This window comes from Benincasa hispida, chromosome 5 (assembly GCF_009727055.1).
Source record: "Benincasa hispida cultivar B227 chromosome 5, ASM972705v1, whole genome shotgun sequence".
Lineage (NCBI taxonomy): Eukaryota > Viridiplantae > Streptophyta > Magnoliopsida > Cucurbitales > Cucurbitaceae > Benincasa > Benincasa hispida.
The window spans coordinates 48,141,780-48,150,055 of NC_052353.1; the positions used below are offsets into that span (position 1 = coordinate 48,141,780).

Sequence of the window (8,276 nt, forward strand, 5' to 3'; positions counted from 1 at the left end):
GAATTTAATTCAAAATTAACTTCATAATATAATATATCCATATACATTATATTAATTGTATTATATACAATTATATTTTTCAAATAATTTGAACAATTCAAATTCATCTAAAACTTTAATAATTCTATTTTTTACGCTTAGTGAGCTACCAATGATACGTGGTTAATAAGTTAAACTCTTTAATTAAATTGATCAACATTCATTAACTTCGAGTGATTTCACTAAAGACCCACAAACTGCACTCTTCGCACTATAAATGTATTTTTTTTTTGTTCATAAATATAATCGTTACCAATAAATAAATCATTTACGAGTCATTCATAATTACAGTTGGGTTAAATTACCATTTTACCCCTGTAATTACCTCTAGTTCCTTAAGTCCTACTGATTCTCTAATGAACAACCTGTTTATAGTCCTACAATAAACAAAGTTCTTCTCGGGCCAATGAATATACAAATAAATCATAAAACATTTAAACTTAAAACTTAAAACTCCAACGTTCTCATTTAAACCCTCAAAACTTCTGTAAAAAATGATACTAAGAAGAAGTGTTAACACGGTTTCCATACGGCACCTTCAACAAACCTTCTCGTCATGCACCTGGTATGATCTTTGCCTTTGCATGAAAAGCATAACATAATAAAGTGTGAGTATAAAAATATCCAGAAAGTAATCCTAGTACTAGGGTCAGACTATGCATTTATGTTCAATGAATACTAACATGCTAGTGGGACATGAAAATATCAATCATTCATAGATGACAGTCTAGTGAACGGTTCAAACCCATCTTAACATATATCTGGTAGCCTGAAGGCACACATAAAAATATAAAAGTGAACCTATCGGTCCATGGAACTGTAACATAGTAGTGATTCGTCGGTCAACAGAGTTGTAACATGGTAGTGAACCGGTGGTTCATGAAATTGTAATATGGTAGTGTTAGGAGGGCAAATTGTTTCTCTTTTATCATAGCATTTAACATATCATCAATAATATTCACAACATCATTCACACTACATGGCTTAGAGTGCCACAAATATTCATAATTGTCATGTGCAATTAACTTCAGGCTCGTAAAACTACTTTATTCATTTAACTTGTCAAGCTTCTCAATACTATCTGAACAAGATAAATATTATTATACAGTCTTGTCGTCTGTCTCAAGGGCGATTCTAGTAATAAGATTACTTACCTCGAGTTTATGCGCAAACATGCAAATCACTCTCCTTTATCTTGAGTAAAAAAATCTTCAATTACCCTAAAATAAATCGAAATTAACTTAAATATTTTGGGCATAAACCAAACGAAAAATTCATCCTAACAGACTTCAAATGCTTACCTAACTTACTGCTTGATTCGAGATCCATTCTAAACTTTTCTCAACGATTCGAACCTAGACACAAACCAATAACTTAGGGTTCTAGATCTAATTTTCAGCAACTAAGTCCATTCCACATACGAAGTTACCAAGTCTTAGAACTCACCAAAAACCCACCAAGAACAAAATCAAATATCTGCTGGACAGCATACCAACACTCCCAAAACCTAATCTAAGATTCAAATACTATGGGTATCAACAAATTGAAGCCATAAGTTAATGGGTATCCAAGCTACACCATGAAACCCAACAAACTAAAATCTTACCCAAGAAAAATTATTCTGACGAGATGTGGTAGTTCCCTGCAAATCGGCGACGGCTAAGCAGGCGGAGACGCATAGTGGTTGGCGGGCGCAAATCTGAACACAGAGAGAGAAAGAGAGACTTAGAGAGAGAGACTGAGATTGGAAGAGAGAACTCTTACCGGCAGCGATCTGCGGCGACGGACATGTGCCGACTGCTTGTGAGGGCTGACTGAAAATAACAGTCGCCAAATGTTAAAAAAAAGACAAAAAAGGCATGATTTTGGCAGAAAAAGACGTGAAATTTCAGATTTTTCGGCTATTTTGTAATTTTTTTTGTCACCAATTTAGGACTAGAATTAACTGTCATTAAAGAGTGACAATTTTTTAGAGTCATTGAATTGAAAAATGAAAAAAACAGTTTTGGTGGCAAAAGATGAGAGACTTTGAATTTTAAAACTTTTGTGACTATTTTTTGGTATCATCAATCAATGACTTGTATTAATTATCATTAAAGAGCATTAATGAAAAAACTTGTTACGGTATTAGATAAATTATTTTAAATTAGAAAAATATTAATAACGCTTAATAAATTATAATTTTAAACTATAAAGAAATTAGTTAAGTAAGTTACTATTAAATTTATGTAATTTAATTATATGAATCAAAGTAAATTAATATTAAATACCCTTGAATTTTTTTAAGTTTCAAATATATACTTTAAATTTTCAGAAAAGAGTTTGTTTGATCCTTCCATATTCAACTGAAGTTGTTTAGTTCATTTTTCTTTTGCTTTTTGCTCTAAGTCCTTTCTCACTCGGGCTGTAGGCTGTAAAGCAGGTATGTATGTCATAGTGAAACGTGAATCAATATATTCCCTACTTTATGTAATGTGTCATAGGATTGAATAGTTTGTCAATCTCTCCCTTTTATTCTTTAAGTTGTAAATTAGCTTAAAGTAAAATTTTGGTTTCAGTTAGTTTCTTACTTTTTACAGAGAAGTGCGTCGCATTCTTTTTATGAGCTCCTAGTATAACATGTATAGAAGTTGGAAATTAATTTGAAGAAGTCTCTCATGAAGTTAATTTTTTTATGGGTTACCATGTTCACAATTTGTAGCTTCTGTCATTTTTTTTTTCCTTGTTTCATCTGTTCTATTAGTACTGGATGCCCAACTTGGTATGGTTTGGTTCATGTTTGAATTCTCTAATCATTTGGCAGACTAGACTTATTCACAAGAAATCATCAATGAAACGAATGTGTTTTGTATCGACTCTAGTATTGCCATCGTACATTGTTCGTATGCCTGACTTGAAAAACCACCTCAATTGCTGCAATATTCAGGTATCCCTTTATTACTACCTTAAATTTTGCAAACTTCTAGTACTAAAGTTGTCTTGTTACCTATTGTTGGTGGGTGTAAGTTGTGATCAAATGAAGCAAGAAGTTATATAATCAAATGTAACATGGTTGTTCAACTTAAATCTTGATGTATACCCATTATTCATAACTCAAAGATTCTAATGCTAATCAATATATTAAAATTCAGTTTGCACCATAAAGTTTTTATCAACAGTTTTGTTGTCTTGGTGTAATGCTAATCAATATATTACAAGCCTTTCTTCCTTACTCTTTCTTAATTTATCCTTTTACAGTAGGCTTTCCTCCTCTGTTGCTCCATTACATTAAGACACCATTCAAACTTTTCTTAACCTCTAGTTTTTGTTGATAAGTCATTTCTCGCTCAGGTTAGTCTCTATCAATGATCTGTAAAGTAGGTTTATTTGTTACTGTTGTTCATTATTGTATTAAAGTGTGGTTTGGATTGTTTTGAGTGTATGCTAAGAGAGATCGTAAATATTAAGAAGGTATATATATACCTTGCAAATATAATTATTATTGTTGACATTGATATATTGGATTTAATTCTGAAATGATGTTTATTTTTTTAATAGGTCTTTCGAAAATCTATTGAAGTGAAGAAATTGTCCAGCGAGTTATGTATTTGTGTTATTTTTGTTGGGACAATGCCAAACTTTTTTGGCAACACTTATTGTATTTAGTTTCTTTGTAAATAACTTACCAAAGTTTAGTTATTAGTTTCTTTGTATAAACATTACCAATCTTATTATACATTAAACTTCATATTTATGTTCGTATGCATTTTGTGTCAAAATATGAAGAAACATTGGTGTAATGATAGGGATGAAACAAATAATTATCCATCATTATAAACACTTTTATGATATTTTACATATGCCATGAAATGTATATGTTTGACATTGGAATACTGTCATTAATCAACCTTCAATGACTATAAATAAATGTCAATATATGTAATTCTATGACAGATTTTCAATGTCAATATAAATGTTTAATTGGCAGAAAAAGTCAACTTTTTTATCGTTTGTTGACAATAATAAATTGTCAAAGAAAATGTTATCATAATAGGTAATAAATATCAACAAATACTTATTGTTGACTATGTTAAAAGGTCATGAAAATAATCAATAATGACAGATTTTAGATGTGTTATTTATGCTCTTTTTTTTTATGGTGGATTCAAGGAATAAAAAAAGAGTCAAGAAATGTGTTTAGCACAACTTTTTAGAGTCATGAAAATCTATTTTTGTTGTAATGAATAAATAATTATAATTGTTTTGTATGTAAATGATACCGGAATGCAAGCATACTCAAAGACTAGCGTGAATAGTTTCTCCTAAGCTTAGTTATTGTAGTACTTTATTGATTTTAGTTAGGCAACCATAATATTGATTTGTGAATGAAATTAAAGTGTGACTCATAAAAAGAAAGAGACAATCAAAAGGAGTTTGATTCCAGGGTGTTGTTTCATTAAGGGTATACAAATGGAAATTGACATGCACTTAACTAGACATCGATATTAGTCTATTGTTGTCTATCCTATATAGACATTGATAGAATAATATCAGTATCTATATGGATAGACTTTTATAGAACACAATCACTATCTATCCCAGACAGAAACTGATAGTTGTCTATCACTGTCTATCCCTGTTAGACGGTAATATTGTTCTATCAGTTGGTCTATCAATTGAACTTCCATTATATCATACATTTAGACAGTTTTAGACTTTTGTCACTGCTTGTAATACAAAAATACCATCACAACAAATAGAGTATCCAAGCAAAAGGTCAGATAGATAGTTATAGATTTATATTACTATCTATCACCAATATCCGACACATAGTGAATAAAAAACATAGAATACAAGTACCAAATAGTAGAAAAGGAAATAAGATCCTAGTGATAAGTTTGATAGATAGTGATAGCCTTCTATCACTAATATCCAGTCAGCTTATAGTGAAAAAAAAAAAAAAAAACCCATAGAGTACAACTACCAAATACTAGAACAAGTACTAAATACTAAAAAAAGAATCCAGCAATAGCAATAAAATCATATAACAAGTATATATCAACAATTACCAGCAATAAAATTAGATTTTTATTTATCTATCAACTATTAGTAATAGACAATGATAGTTATCTATCATTGTCTATCACCGATAGACGCTGATAGAATATATCATTGTTTATCAGTGATAGACTACTATCACTGTCTTGATAGATCACTGTTTATGATATTTTTATGTATTATAAGTAGCTATAAACAGAACATATCTATAATCAATATATGTATGTATATAATGATAGAAAATGATAGAATACTATCATTATCTATTACTAATAGACAATGGTAGTGGCCTATCACTGTCTATTAGTGGTAGACGATGATACCATAAGTTTCTATTAGGGAAATTGTAATAGATAGCAATTTAGAAATATAATTTTGTAAGTGTATCTATAACGTTTCAGACTTTGTAGATATTGCAAAATGTCTAGTTTTGATATTTTATTTTTCCGTTAATTCAAAATTGTCCCTTAAAACAAATTTATCAGCGTTCTTTTTTTCCCCCTTTCTCACATATATTTTATACTTTTTGTTTGCTTTCTTCATCGTCCTCACAATATTCTTTTCTTTCTGCTTCTGTGTCCTCCTTTCCATTTCTTCTTCGTAGATTCTTCTCATTTTTTTTTTCTCGATTACGCACTTTAAACTCATCTATTCATAATCAATTCAATCAAAAAAATCAAACAAAACATGAATTGATTGGATAAGAAGGAACCTGGAGAATTTGAAAGAAATTGGGTGTTGGACTGGGGATATCCAAATTGACATAACTGAGGAAAAAACACATTAGCAAATAGACAGAGAAGTGTGAAAGTGATGAGAACAGAAGATGGTCTTTGGTCGGCATTGTACAGAGACCTGAAATTGCATCATCTTCAGTCGTAATTTTGGTAGCCTTTTTTACTTTTTCTCTCTAAATCTCTACCTTCCTTCTTAATTTCCGCTTTCATTTCCTCTAGTGGACCAAATCTCTATTAATTTATGTTACTTTACTCTCCTCTTACTTCAACTTCAATTCATAGCTTTCTTTCCACTCTACTGAAATCCAGACCTATTTTTTAGGTTGTTTCTGTTATATTTTTTTAAGTTGACTATGTTTTGTTTTTCTTTAATAATATATCAACTTTTTCGTGTATTAATTGTAATCCGAGTGTGTCAATAAGCTGATATATACAAAAGTGTATCAAATCTACAAGTGTATCAAATATATTAAGTATATCCAATATATCAAGTGTATCAATAAGTCTAGTTAGTATATTAGGTACATTGAGTGTATCGAATGTATCAGTAAGTGTATGAAGTATATCGAGTGTATCAAGTGCATTAGTTAGTATACCAAGTGTATTAATTACATCGAATGTATCAGTAGGCGTATCAGTAAATGTATCAAATATATATCAGTAGTGAGGATATTTTTGACATTTTACTTCTTTTATATGTGGGCTAGACTTTGTTTTTGCTATTTTTCTAAACAACAAACATATGAGTTTAGCCACTGTGAATTATAGGATATGAGGAGTGGGGGTGTCCTTGTGCAAAAGGGTTTGTACAAGATCGGACCACGAAATTAGTCACTCTTACTTTATAACGTTGTTTACTGTTTAAGACTGACTATTTCAAAACGATGACCTAGGTAACCTGAACTTAATCCTGAGCTAACTATGAACTTCTGTTTATTCGGGATTACCCTTAGATTTGTATAAGTGAGGGTTGGCTCAACAGTGTCGGCTCAATAAGACTCCCATTTCAGGGGTAAGACCGGATAAATAGTTGAGGACTGATAATGGACAGAAATGCATGTTATCATAGTGCTAAGTTCTTAAACAATGTTGGCTTGCATTGATAAAATGTGTTAGATTGTGTCCAAAAAGCATTAAGTTTATTACATTGCGGTCACATGCGTTCATCGCATAGGAACAGTTGATTTTTGTATTTTTATGCAGAATATGCATTGACACAAGGCATAAATTGCGATCATGGAAAATCATTGGTCGAGCGTAGCATTACTGCAAGGCTTTGCGGTGATTGTGTTCGTAAAAATTTGCTCAAGAAGGATTGTCGCAACTTGGTGGACGCATTTGGGTGAAAGGCATAATTAATCGCGATGGGACAGAAAGCTGATGACGGTCGAATCCGAATTAAGCTGACAGCCGCTAACGATAACAAGTACATTCAGCTTTTCAGTGACAAATATTCGACGCATCAGTCAGGGAATTAAAGTGTCACACCCCCTCCCTAGCCTTAACCCCCAGGACCGAGAAGGGAGCGTGAGGGTAAACCAGTAGTATTCCAAGACAACATTTAAATTCAACATTCCCCCCCATATCTATTAAGGATTTCAACATGTTTACAACACTCTATCTATCTTTCATACATACAGTTTAATTTCCTATATTCTTTATTACATGATCTGAGCCGTGCCCTGAGAATTTACCAATTCTTGGTGTGATGGTGGTTAGCAGACTCCTTGAATGCTCTGCTTTGCTACCTGGGGGAGGGATATAAGAAAACATTTGGAAGAGTATAAGCTACTAAGCCCAATGAGTGGTTCTTTTAAAATAGTAATCACTTTACAAATCATATTTTTAGAAAATCAATCACATAATCATAATTCCAATATAATTTATGCATGATTATGTATATGTTCATTCAATCAACATTTTCCAGTCCCATGCTTTACGTGGCATGCTCATATCATGGACACATTATCAATCATCATAACTTTTTATGGAAACTTTCCTACCCCACTTTTCCCGCCAATGTGCACACCGACAATTCTTTATCCCGCTAGTCATGCTTAGATATTTGACTATATTTCTAACGCATAGGGTGGCCGCTCATCCTCGATGCATGGCTTGTTAAGTGTGCTTGCTCGGCCTACTAGGCATGAATGCATGGTGTTGACATCGACGCATGGTGTGTTGCCTAGGCGTTTGCACAGTTGGTCGCATGGCATGCTCGCTCGTATAGGCACTCTCAGTCGTGTCAGCGTGGGCTTGGCCTGGCGCATTGATGCATGGTTGCCCGATAGCACTTGCTCACTTGTTCGTTCGATGCATAGGCAGGTGCTCATCGACGCATAGGCTGCACACTCGGCATACACCATCAACGCATGGAATGTCTGCGCTTGACGCACGGTCTGCGCTTGTCTTCACCGCATGGCCTGTGCGTTGGGCCTCGACGCATGGCCTGCGCGCTTGGCG

At 32.8% G+C, this 8,276-nt stretch overlaps 1 long non-coding RNA gene across 1 annotated transcript; it reads right to left on the reverse strand.

Annotated features, from left to right (window-relative positions):
- Positions 1 to 369: 369 nt before the first annotated feature.
- LOC120078653 lies at positions 370 to 2,002 on the reverse strand. The gene is made up of 5 exons (XR_005482065.1): positions 1,646 to 2,002; positions 1,486 to 1,551; positions 1,341 to 1,394; positions 1,194 to 1,259; positions 370 to 617 (listed from the first exon to the last, which is right to left on the reverse strand). It is a non-coding gene; the product is annotated as an uncharacterized LOC120078653 (long non-coding RNA).
- Between the last annotated feature and the right edge of the window lie 6,274 nt (positions 2,003 to 8,276).